We start from the raw sequence: 14,614 nt of genomic DNA, 5'->3' as shown, positions 1-14,614 counted from the left end.
TTATCAAGAAAAAAAGGGAGAAGACTCAAATCAATAGAATTAGAAATGAAAAAGGAGAAGTAACAACTGCAACTCAGAAATACAAAGGATCACAAGAGATTACTACAAGAAACTATATGCCAATAAAATGGACAACCTGGAAGAAATGGACAAATTCTTAAAAATGTCCAATGCTCAGAGACTGAACCAGGGAGAAGTAGAAAATATGAACAGATCAATCACAAGCACTGAAATTGAGACTGCGATTAAAAATCTTCCATCAAGGGCCTCCCTGGTGGCACAAGTGGTTAAGAGTCCGCCTGCAGATGCAGGGGATACGGGTTCGTGCCCCGGTCTGGGAGGATCCCATATGCCACGGAGCGGCTGGGCCTGTGAGCCATGGCCGCTGGGCCTGCGCATCCGGAGCCTGTGCTCTGCAACGGGAGAGGCCACAACAGTGAGAGGCCCACATACCGCAAAAAAAAAGAAAAAAAAAAAACTTCCATCAAACAAAAAGCCCAGGACAGATGGCTTCACAGGCGAATTCTCTCAAATATTTAGAGAAGAGCTAACATCCATCCTTCTCAAACTCTTCCAAAATACAGCAGAGGGAGGAACTCCTCCAAAGTCATTCTGCAAGGCCACTATCTCTGATACCAAAACCAGACAAAGATGTCACAAAGAAAAAAAACTACAGGCCAATATCACTGATGAACATAGATGCAAAAATCCTCAACAAAATACTAGCAAACAGAATCCAACAGTACATTAAAAGGATCATGCACTACAATCAAGTGGAGTTTATCCCAGGAATGCAAGCATTCTTCAATATATTGAAATCAATCAACGTGATACACCATATTAACAAATAGAAGGAGAAAAACCATATGATCTTCTCAATAGATGCAGAGAAAGCTTTTGACAAAATTCAACACCCATTTATGATAAAAACCCTCCACAAAGTAGGCTTAGAGGGAATTTTCCTCAACATAATAAAGGGCATATATGATAAACCAACAGCCAACATCATCCTCAATGTTGAAAAACTGAAACCATTTCCACTAAGATCAGGAAGAAGCCAAGGATTGCCACTCTCACCCCTATTATTCAATACAGTTTTGGAAGTTTTAGTCACAGGTATCAGAAAAGAAAAAGAAATAAAAGGAATCCAACTCAGAAAAGAAGTAAAGCTGTCACTGTTTGCAGATGACATGATACTATACGTAGAGAATCCTAAGGATGCTACCAGAAAACTCCTAGAGCTAATCAATGAATTTGGTAATGTAGCAGGATACAAAATTAATGCACAGAAATCTTGAATTCCTACACATTAATGATGAAATATCTCAAAGTGACATTAAGAAAACACTCGCATTTACGACTGAAAGAAAAATAATAAAATATCTAGGAATGAACCTACCTAAGGAGACAAAAGATCTGTATGCAGAAAATTATAAGACACTAATGAAAGAAATTAAAGATGATACAAATAGATGGAGAGATATACCATGTTCTTGGATTGGAAGAATCAACATTGTGAAAATGACTCTACTACCCAAAGCAATCTACAGATTCAATGCAATCCCTATCAAATTACCACTGGCAATTTTCACAGAACTAGAACAAAAAATTTCACAATTTGTATGGAAACACAAAAGACCCCGAATAGCAAAAGCAATCTTGAGAAAGAAAAACGGAGGTGGAGGAATCAGGCTCCCTGACTTCAGACTATACTACAAAGCTACAGTAATCAAGACAGTATAGTGCTGAGACAAAAACAGAAATATAGATCAATGGAACAAGATAGAAAGCACAGAGATAAACCCACACACATATGGTCACCTTATATTTGATAAAGGAGGCAAGAATATACAGTGGAGAAAAGACAGCCTCTTCAAAAGTGGTCTTGGGAAAACTGAACAGCTACATGTAAAAGAATGAAATTAGAACACTCCCTAACACCATACACAAAAATAAACTCAAAATGGATTTAAGACCTAAATGTAAGGCCAGACACCATCAAACTCTTAGAGGAAATCATAGGCAGAACACTCTGTGACATACATCACAGGAAGATCCTTTTTGACCCAGCTGCTTGAGATATGGAAATAAAAACAAAAATAAACAAATGGGACCTAATGAAACTTAAAAGCTTTTCCACAGAGAAGGAAACCATAAAGAAAATGGAAAGACAACCCTCAGAATGGGAGAAAATATTTGTAAATGAAGCAACTGACAAAGGTTTAATCTCCAAAATTACAAGCAACCCATGCAGCTCAATATCAAAGAAACAAACAGCCCAATCCAAAAATGGGCAGAAGACCTAAATAGACATTTCTCTAAGGAAGATATACAGATTGCCAACAAACATGTGAAAGAATGCTCAACATCATTAATCATTAGAGAAATGTAAATCAAAACTACAATGAGATATCATCTCACACCGGTCAGCATGGGCATCATCAAAAAATCTACAAACAATAAATGCTGGGGAGGGGGTGGAAAAAAGGGAACCCTCTTGCACTGTTTGTGGGAATGTAAATTGATACAGCCACTATGGAGAAAATTTTGGAGGTTGCTTAAAAAACTAAAAATAGAACTACCATATGACCCAGCAATCCCACCACTGGTTATATACCCTGAGAAAACCATAATTCAAAAAGAGTAATGTACCAAAATGTTTATTGCAGCTCTATTTACAATAGCCAAGACATGGAAGCAACCTAAGTGTCCATCAACAGATGAATGGATAAAGAAGATGTGGCACATATAAAAAATGGAATATTAGCCATAAAAAGGAATGAAACTGAGTTATTTGCAGTGAGGTGGATGGACCTAGAGTCTGTCATACAGAGTGAAGTAAGTCACAAAGAGAAAAACAAATACCGTATGCTAACACATATATACGGAATCTAAAATAAAGAGAAATAAAATGGTCAGAGGAACCAGGGGCAAGACGGGTATAAAGATGCAGACTTACTAGAGAATGGACTTGAGGATACAGGGAGGGGAAAGGGTAAGCTGGGACAAAGTGAGAGAGTGGCATGGACATATATACACTACCAAATGTAAAATAGATAGCTGTGGGAAGCAGCTGCATAGCAGAGGGACATCAGCTCGGTGCTTTGTGACCACCTAGAGGGGTGGGAGAGGGAGGGTGGGAGGGAGGGAGATGCAAGAGGGAAGAGATATGGGGACATATGTATATGTATAACTGATCAATTTGTTGTAAGCTGAAACTAACCCACCATTTTAAAGCAGTTATATTCCAATAAAGATGTAAAAGAAAAACAAAACAAAACATAACAAAACCAAACACAAAAAGAATAACCCACACTTGTTGCAACTAGGGAAAGCCTTCACGCAGCAACGGAGACTCAACACATCCAAAAATAAATAAATAAAATAAATTAATTTATAAGAAAAAAAAAAGTATGACAGCCACTACTCACCTATTAGAATGTCCAAATTCTAACACTCACAATAGTAAATGCTAGTGAGGATGTGGAACAATAGGAACTGTCATTCATTGATGGCAGGAATCCAAATAAGAGAGCCACTTTGAAAGTTGAAAGACAATTTGGCAGTTTTTTACACCATTAAACATAATCTTACCATGTGTTGTGGCAAACTATATCCTTGGTTTTTATGCACAGGAGTTGAATACATTTGTCCACAGCAAAATCTGCACAAACATGTCTATATCATCTTGGTTTATAATTGCCAAAACTTGGAAGCAGCCAAGATGTCCTAAGTGGGTGAGTGGATAAACTGTGGTACATTCAGACAACAAAATATTATTCAGCACTAAAAAGAAATGAACTATCAAGCCATGACAAGACATGCAAGAACCTTAAATGCATATTACTAACTGAAAGAAGACAACCTGAAAAGACTACATACTGTATGATTCCAAATATTTGACATTTTATAAAAGACAAGAGCAGTTGTCAGGGGTGAAATGAGGGAAAGAGATGAGTAGATGAAGCACAGGGAATTTTTAGAGCAGTGAAAACCTGTATGATAGCATAATGATGGATATATGTCATTAGACATTTGTCCAAATCCATAGAATGAACAACACCAAATGTGAACTCTAAGTTAAACTATGGACTTTGGGTGATTATGATGTGTTCATGTAGTTTCATCAAGTGTAACAAATGTACCATTTTGGCAAGTGATGTGGATAATGGTGAGGCTATGCATGTGTGGGAGCAGGGGATATATGGTAAATCTGTATCTTCTCTTCAATTTTGTTGTGAACATAAAACTGCTTTAAAAAATATAAAGTCTTTAAGTTAAAAAAAAATGTGACAGTGATGTCCTGGTTCCAGATAAAATGAAATCATCACACTGCACCCTATTTCTCATACTGAATCCTGAACAGAATAACATGGAACAACCATTTGAAGATTCTCAAAAGTAAAGAGATGGGGAAAAGACCATCATTCAAGGTATCAGTGAACAATTTTTGAGTTTACTAATTTTCCCCTTCTGGTGTTCCCCATTTTGAACTCATCACATCCACAAAATTTGCAGGTGACACTAGCATAGACAGAAAGGAATCCAGGGGAATTCCAATAGTTCTGCCCTAAGAAGTGAGAAAGAGGCCACAGAGAAAGAATGCAAATTTTCCATATTGTTCTTTTTCTTCTCCTCCCACTCCTTCTTCTTCTTCTTTGATTTTATCAATTTTATCAACCCCAGCACTTAATTAATCCTGTGAAGAGTAGAAACCTAAAATCTCTAGGGAAGGGGAACCTCTCTTGACATTTGGAGTTGTGAGGAAAACGTGATCCCAAGAGTGTGAGTAAATACCTATTGTTATTTTCCTTCTCTCTTTCCTCCCATCACTTGCTCATGAAATAAGGACCGTGGAGTTAAATGTACAGGAGAGAATAATACAGAAGGCCCCTGCTTTCTGCTAGGGGATCAGACAAGGGATCTCCAGGAAACAAGAAAGTTCAAAGGAGAGTGTGTGCAGGGAGGTTCTCAGGAAGGTACTTTGTAAATTTGTAGACAGTAAATTTTCAGATATCAGAAACTATGGTAAAAAGTCTGGAGTGCAACAATCTCTCTTACCAAAGAAAGTTCCTTAAAGACGGAACTCTTTTCTTATGTCTTTGCAAAATTAAATGTGCTATTTATCCCACCACAGATTTTAGGAAAATCTCTGTTCAGTCAGTAATGTGAAGTCAACTAAATATTTTATTTTATAAATTGCAGTAATGATGATTTTGCACCCCTCAAAGGAGATGAAAATGATAAATATTTGAAATAAAATGTTTAATTTAAAAGTTGGCTTGAGAAAATCTTTTAATTCTGTTGACCTTCAGTTTAGCATTTTGCAACACAAAGTAATAGGTATTATTACAGCAATAATAATAAAACTAACATTTATAGAGCAAGAGTTATTTCTCACAACAACCATTTGATGAGGATAATCCTATGAGGGGGACATTGAGATACAGTTTTTTTACTTCCCCCAAATTCATGTTATATGCCTATTGTGTTCCTTTACCAGGATAGGGGCTTAACAAGTAAACATGGGCTAAATTTCTTTTCAATGTGTAAAGCAATGTAGAAAAATTAGATGAAGTTAATATGCAAAATAAAGATATTAGTTTCCTTTTTTTTTATTTAAGCATTCTGTGTTGTTAGAAGGAAATGATTCTGTACCTACTGAAATAAGGGAGAATAAAAAGAGACCATTAATGATATGATAACAAATAAAATAGTTACCAATTAGAAAAAATAAAACCTTTAAACTTCAGTGGAGTTCAACAGAGAATCTCATACTGTGATTTGACAATTAATACAGAACTTACCTTAAGTGTGTTGGCTTAAAATAGCAAAATAACTTTAATTGAATAAGTACTTTTGCTTGTTAGAGAAGAGATAAATTGACATACTTTTCATAGGAATCAGTGTAGTGGCTTTAACATAATATTCTTGTGGAATCCATTAATTCACAAAAAGGAGGGCTTTATTGTCTATAAAAGTTAAATAAGTGATATGGTTTATGTAAATATAAGGTACCATTCCTCAGGTAGTGCATATTAAGCAGAAATAACCAAGTTAAATTATAATTCAAATGCCAGGTTAACCTGAGAATAAAATATGGCTAATATGGTGGTTATAACATGCTGATTCTATGATTTTAATTAAACCTATAATATCTGGAGCTCTATTTGCCTGCAAAAAGTCATGGCTGCATATTCTTAGACATTTTCTGGAAGTATTTAATATCTGAATCCAAGAATAACCAAGATAAAGACTAATGTCCAAAGCTGAATGCAAAACTGAGAATTTGCTAGCACCATATTCTGACACAGCAAAACTACCAGCATGAATGCTCCTGAATTCTATTTCATGATGACAACAGTAAAAGTAAATGTAAGTATTATTTTCTTTTCCTTACATTCACATTCTTATTGCAAACTCCACTATCTAAAAATAAGAATGAGCTTTTGTCTACTAAATAGTAATTAAGATGACAAAAAATTTAGTGCATGGAAACTAGCCCTCTTCTTCTAAACATGGTTCATCTATATAAAGCTTTGATTTATTTATTTTTAATTAATTCGGTACTCAGTACTAATTTGAAGTGAAGAGTGCCCTCAAATTCTAGTGTGTGGAATAGAAAAATTGGCAAATAGACACAGTGGAACATCAGGGACAGAGAAACATGACTTGACTGAAGATTGTGGCATGAATATCAGTAACAATAAGCTTTGATAACTAAGATTTTGATCATATGAGAGTCTTACTTTGGTGTTTTGGTGCAGCTTATAATTTTGACTGAAGTTGAGGGGCTGATTTTTATAAAGGCAACCAGACTTAAAGCAAATGCTGAATACCTCGAGACTTCAGGTCTCACAAAAGTGTTTGCTTCTGGGTAACACCAAAAGAACTGAGAAAGACATCCAAGGCTAAGACCATGGAAGACCAACCAAAGTTGGCCAGATGATGGCCTCAGAAATGCTGGCTGATCAGGGTGCAGTAAGCAAACCACAGAAACTGGGGTTGCAAAAACCTAAGACGCAAAAGTCAATGAGATTGACTTCCGTGCAAAACAAACATTTTAAACTAGCATAGATTCTAAGCAGTCATAGACTCTCAAGCTACTGACCTTGAACTACATGAACAAAATTTGGCTTAATATTGCAGGTAAGGTTGAGGCTGACTTAGATTGTTTAGGTATGGGTCAACAGAACATAACTGTTACCTTTAAACTTCAACATCTCCGAGGTTTCTAGGCTGAAGAAGAGTAGGGGAACTCTTCTTGAAAAAAATTATTGTGAACCTAGATAGTCATCTTTGGTTGCTCAAATTCCATTCTGTTTGAGCCAAGAAGGAAACTTTGGCTGGAGTTAACTGGATTCACATTCTCAACAGTCCCTTCTTCAAATTGTCTCTGTATTGCTATCATATACAACATGAAGGTAATCTTCTTAATTTTAAACTGACTCATAGCCAGGGAGAGAAGAAAAATGCCACTGTAGCACAGGAATAAACATGTAATAAACTTCCGCATGTAAGTGTGGAAATTATGACAACTTATTATTTACAATGGGGTTTGAAAAAAACAATGGAGTACAAAGAGGTTATAAAAATAAAAAAGGATTTGAATATACTCTATGGAAAATGACTCACGTAAGACATTGACTGGAGTTATCATTACTGTTCATTTCTAAATCTTGGGAGAAGGGGACAATGTCTCTAATGTCAGTCTCTGAGGGAAGAGAGAGCATGCAGAGGGGAAACCTCCTAACCCAGCTATTTAAATAATATGCAATGTCAAAATTAACCATTTTTATTTTTACTTATTTTTTATTTTTTTAATTAGTTATCTATTTTATACATATTAGTGTATATATGTCAATCTCAACCTCCCAATTCATCCCACCACCACCATCCCTTCCCTCTTTTCCCCCTTGGTATCCATAGATTTGTTCTCTACATCCATGTCTTTATTTGTGCCTTGCAAACCAGTTCATGTGTACCATTTTTCTAGATTCCACATATGTGTGTTAATATACCATATTTATTTTTCTCTTTCTGACTTACTTTACTCTGTATGGCAGTCTCTAGGTCCATCCATGTCTCTACAAATGACCCAGTTTTGTTCCTTTCTATGGCTAATATTCCACTGTATATAGGTACTACTTCTTTATCCATTCATCTGTCAATGGGCATTTAAGTTGCTTCCATGACTTGGCTATTGTAAATAGTGCTGCAATGAACATTAGGGTGCATGTGTCTTTTTGAATTATGGTTTTCTCAGGGTATATGCTCAGTAGTGGGATTTCTAGGTCATATGGTAATTCTATTTTTAGTTTTCTAAGGAACCTCCCTACTGTTCTCCATAGTGGCTGTATCAATTTACATTCCTCCCAACAGTGCAAGAGGGTTCCCTAAAATTAACCACTTTCTTAAAGATTTCTATCAGTTCAATTTGAGTTCACACTGGCATATCCTCCCTTGGTTTTTGAAGTTTTTTTCTTGGTTTGCCTTCTTCTTTCACAATCTTAGTCTCTTCTATGGTCTTTGGAATTTGTTGGGTATAATATTAGGTTGGAATACTGGATTAACATTTTGGGGGGAGGAAGATTCTACTTGGGATAACTACGCTGGGGTTGAAACTGACTTATTTTCTATATTTGGCAGAGGATAGTGCCAAAGGTGAAAAATCAACTGTGTCTTATTAACTTTCTAAGCTCTTTAAAACGTGGCTTAATAGTTATTTTTAACTAAGCTGATTAAACTTTTACGATTTTGAAGGAATCATAACCATTCCCAGAGAAAATAACCCAAGAAGCAACTTCTTAAAGAACTTGATTCCTCCTAGCCAACAAGAACTCTCAGGATGACACTGAGCAGAAGGTGAAATTATAATAGACATATTTCTTTATCTTTCTAACTCATATATGGTTAAACATTGATTTCAGATTGTAATTCCTTCATGTTTGACATTATTATATTTTTATTTGCAAGATAATTGAATTTTTAGACTTTTTTCACCAAGAACTTGACAGGTTTTTTTTTAAAATTAAAATAAGAGGACACCCTATAGTTGACAATTTTATATTGGAATATCTTAGCATTATAATTTTGTGGTTTGCAGATCCTTTGATAGACTATACTGAATAATGTTGTTTGAAAAATTTGGGGTGGAAAGTTGAAAGATGTATAATTTTGACTTTGGGCATATACTGATTTTGAGGAAAAAGCTAGTTAACACATTATTCTGACCTATTTTCAGGAACATTTGAACAGGTCATAGGTGATTTTAGGAGAAAACACAAAGGAGTCATGGATAACATGAGAGGACATTTCAGGGGTGGAAAGGAATATTCCCTTCAAACATTCCACAGCTTTTTCTAATCCAAACCTATTGAACTTAATTTTGGACATGATCAACCAGCAGTGCAACCATCTTCCTCAGAGGAGGCCCACAGTCTATTAAACAGTCTTTACATATGTTCATGAGGGGGTTCTCAAGATCTTTGATGGGCATATTCAAAAAGCAAATAATGTCTCATTCATTTTCATATATACTATAATGTAATTTAATAGATGGAATCAATTAAATGCATTGTACATGTGGAGTAATATATTTCATCTTTTATATTTCTATTTCCTGTCATCTTATCTTTTGTATAGTATCCACAGAAACACAAAAGTAGGTACTACTTTTTTTAAAAAAATAGAAAATAACGTTTAGAGTTTTAACTGTAAAAGCCTCACCAATTAATAAAAAATGCTTTTAGGTGCTTTTATCTTATCCCTAAAAATTTGAAACAAAAATGTTTTTAACAATATATCCCTTATCAACACAAAATATTTCTCAGTCTCTTATTTAAAAGGTAAACAAACAAAGGCAAAGGGAAATAAAAATTAACTTGTTTTTGCAGGGTTTTTTTTCCCTTAGAATCGGCAGGATTCAGAAACATGATGTATTTCTCTATAGACCTGTTGTCTTTGGACAGGGATAATACAAAAATAGTAAGTGGACAAAACTACAAAAGAGGCTAAGATTATCAGGACAGGTATAAGATTAGGTCATTAAATTCTAAGATGTTAGTTTTACATCAATTTTAAGTATTTTTAAATGTTTTAAAATACTATAACAAATCAAGGCAAAAAAATGTATACTTACTTCATTTTGCATTACATGGGAAAATTTGGGGATTTAAAAATACCAAATTTTTGTACCACAATAAGGTTACAGAGTCTATAGCAAGTATTATCAAACACAGTTAATAGGAACATAGTAGAAGTACTGAAGACAAATGAGTTAGTCTCTGAAAATGCATGTATTTTACACCCTAAACATGCTAACCTAGAAAATTATGGCAAAAACATAAATACACAATTACCTATTTTTATTTTAGCATTTAGAAGTGTGTCATCACATTTCATATGACCCCTAGAAAACTTTGCTGTATATTTTTAACTGAATAAGGAAAATTATATCTTAGAATTATGATAAAAATAATTTTGACAATTACAGACCCTAGAGGGGCTTGGGGAATCCCAAAAGTTATTGGAGTACACTCCGAGAAGTGATGATATAGAAAGAAACACAACATCTGGAATGATGGTTTATTATGCTGCAATAGTTGTATGAGACAAATTTGTTACCAGAGTGTGGTACTGCTGGAAAAAAACAAAACAAAACAGAAATGAAAGCAAACAATAAAACCTCACAACTTTGAGTTTTGGGTCTTGAGACCAGGTCAGTAGCAGAATCTGGCAAAGTACTGAAGAGACTATTTGCAGGAGCTGAAAAATGGTGAAAAAATTGTTATAGAAGACTAGAAAAATGGTAATCTATATAGTATAGTTGTGACACAAAGGAAAAGGCTTCTACTTCTAGTACCTTGGATGATAGAAAATCATGTACCTAATGAACTTTAAAATTTGAGCAATGAGGTTTCAGAAAAGAATGGTGACATATTATGTGGATTTTACAAGGTTCATATGATAGGACACTAGAAGATGAGAAAAACTAAAGAGAGAATGGAAGAGATTGCAAGCAAAACTTAGAAGAAATAGAGGAGCTTAAAACTTTTTTGGTTAGAAAATAGAACTCTCTTATCTCTCCCCTCAACCCCTGATTTTAGACAAAAAGCCTTCTTAAAGTAAATTACAATCTGGGGCAAAGACAACTAGAGGCATAACTGTAAGTTCCTTGGTAATACCACTGAAAAAGTTAAAGAGATATGCCCTCTCAGGTAAAATGGCTTCTAGGATACCTAAGGGCATTATCTCACAGCATCACAAGCCCAGAGTAACAATGGGTAGATATAAAGTCTGTGATAATGGCTTTTGACACATAGAATGGAATGTATTCAGATTTATAGGAAATAAGTTTTCAAGGGGACTGTATTAGCTCCCATCTTTGATTAAAAGGGACTAAAACTTTCAAGATGGAAATATACTTTTGGCCCCCAAATTTCTCCAGGCTGGAAACAGGCTGAGAATGTTGCTCACAGAGCGTATAACCCAATGCCTTATTCAGAAGTGTCCAAGAAGGGTAAAAAGATGGGCTTCCTAGAGAACAGAAGAGAAGGTTGCAGAGAAACTGAACTGGAGAGTTCACATTGAGAAGTTGAACCAAAAGAAAGAACATTCCTTGCCTCTGTACTTTGGGGCCAAAATGTGCCATCTGGATTGCAAAATGACTGAGCCAGTGACAGTACCTGTCTCCCATTTTTCACCTAACACAAGGGGGTGCTTATAAATTATCCTCTCCCTTAGTCCCCATTGTATATTTGCTGTGTGACGAGAAGATACGTCATCTTTTAAACCCATAATCATCTAGATCAAGAGGAGCAACACAGACGGTGCTACATCTGGACCAAATGTAAATCACAAGATCTTGAACTCCAAGTTTAATGCTATGATCTGATGAGATTTTTGTGGTCCTTGGAGAAATGTTAACATATATTATATATAGGAGGGATATAAGTAATTTTTGTCACAAGGTGAATTGAGGTAAATTAATTTCACTGATGCATTGTTACTTAGCTTGGAAAGTGAGAGAGTTATTCTGTAATTTGCTTTGCCCAATGGGAACTTTTCAATAGTAGCATAATCAGAGACCCGAAAAGCATGTGCTGTGGTTCAATCTTCATTTTACTGTTTTCCATTTTGCCATATCCATAAGAAAATATCCAGGATGGCTGATTGTAGACATATAACAGACATGTGGAAAAGACCTAGAACTTTATTTCAAGGTCTTAAATTTTATTTTAAGTAATAGCGACAAAGATTTAGGAAACTAAAATTAAAAACGTACCATTTTAAATACAATTAAAACATATCAAATATATAAGAATAAATATAAATTAAAATGTGTAAGATCTTTCATAGAAATTTATAAAATAATATTAAAAGAATTCTAAGATCTAAATAATGGAAGCATATATGGTGCCTATGATTTTGAACACTCAACTTATAAGATTTGCAACTTGTCTTACACAAAGTTACAAAACCAGGGAAGTGCAATTATATTCATGGAAGTCTTTTTATGTGTTTTTGCATGTTAAAAAGGACAATTGATGATATAAATTATTTGTAAATGCAAAGGGTAGAGAATAGCTAAGACAATTTGTGCAAGACAAGATGGAAATACTAATCTAACCAAACATCAGAACTTCTTATAATGTGTTGGCAATTAAGAAAGTATGGTTTTGGTGCAGGGATAGGCAAAAAGACCATTAGGATAAAGTACAGTCCAAAACTAGATGATTGCATATCTGGTTTATGAAAAGATAAACACAATATGCTTTAGACAAGAGTGGTTATTGACATTGTCTTCAAAAAACAATGTGGGTCAATTGGATTAACAACATAGAAAATAAAGAAATTTGATCTTTACCTCATACCATATAGAAAACCCTAACTTAGTCAGATTTGTAAACCTAAATGTGAAAAGGCAAAATTGTGAAGCTTCTAGCATATGATATAGTTGAATATTTTTATTGTCTCCTAGAAGAAGAGTTTTATAAAATAAAATAAAAATACCAATTATAATAAAAAGCTTAAGAGATTGGTTAAATTAAACAGGATTTCATGCTACCATAACACCGTTAAGAGATTAGAAAGAAAAAAAGAGGAGTGGGAAAAAATATTTACAACACAAACACATAATAAAAGCTGGTATCCTAAAGATATATGTTAAAAATCAATAAGATAATGAAGTGTAATCAAAACTCTGGACAATTAATTTATCATTTATTAATGATAAATTAATATATATAATAAATTTATTATATATTAACATTTTATGTATACTTAATATATTTTATTTATAATTTATTAACATATTCTTTAATTACATGAATTAATAATGTAGATATGTCAATTCACATTAATCTATAGACTCAATATACCCTTAATTAAATTTAGTAGAAATTGTAAAATCTGGTTCTAATATTTATATAAATTCCAGTGTCAAAATAGCCAGGATACATTTACAGAAATACAAGGTGGTCAGCAATAATTATACTAAAGCTACATTAGTTAAGATGGTGTGATATTGGTACAATAATAAACAAAAAGATCAGAGGAGTAGACAGACCAGAAACAGACCAAGCATACTACGTAGACATTTTATCTGCAAGAAAAAGTGGTATAACAGAGAAATGCATTCAATAAATAGCCTATAAAAATTGGAGAGCCATGTGGGAAAAATGCCTACATCACACCATTCACAAAAATAACTTGCTAAAATAACTTTTAAGCAGATATTATATACAAATTGAAAGGAAAAATAGCTTCTAGTATACAATATAGAATACTGAATTTTTGGTTGTGCTTAAATGTATAGTAATTATAGTGTCATTTTACTAGTTAAATTGTCTTGCCAAAAAAAATAATAGCCAGAGCTATGAAGATTTCTGGTAACTTGGATTTTATCTTCGATAATAAAGAATAGCATTGCAAGAGGCCAAACCATGAAGCTCAGAAAAGTCTACATTAGAATCATATTTGCAGTGTGATAGAAGGCCATAGCGACCACAAAAATAACTAAATACCCCCTTTTTCTGAATAACCAATACAATAGCCCCACTTTTAGACTACTGTTTTGTAGATAAAATTTATTTAAAAATCCAATCACTAAACTGCCATGATTTCTTCACAGCATCTAATAGGTAACCATCTCTCCTTTTTTAATCCCTCCTTAAAACCCTCTATCACAATCTTAAATCTTAGAAGAGGCCTCCCTACTCCAGCTTTCTTGGGACATTTCCATTTCCTCTGGGGTGTACTTTCTTTGCTATATCAAACTCAATAAACCTAATTTTATTAAACATAGATTTGTTCCTAATGGTCTTTGCTTCTTGGTTTTAACAACCAAAAAGGAAATTGTGACAGAGAGTATTTAGGCATCTTCATGTTACAGGGTGAATAGGTTATTTGATTAGGTGACTAGTTTTTAAACTTCCAAATTCAATACATACATTATTATAGTATAAAATATTGCTTTGTATATTTTATCAAGAACAATGTTAGTTTATTTTAGTAATTAGTTAGTGATTTGTGAAGATTGAAATATTATAAGCTATAGTTCCAAAAATAAGTTAAGCTTACTTAAAAGGCACATTTCTGTCACTTAAAAATG

This window comes from Mesoplodon densirostris, chromosome 17, assembly GCF_025265405.1.
Source record: "Mesoplodon densirostris isolate mMesDen1 chromosome 17, mMesDen1 primary haplotype, whole genome shotgun sequence".
Classification (NCBI taxonomy): Eukaryota; Metazoa; Chordata; class Mammalia; order Artiodactyla; family Ziphiidae; genus Mesoplodon; species Mesoplodon densirostris.
Note: the sequence above shows the minus strand (reverse complement) of the source record.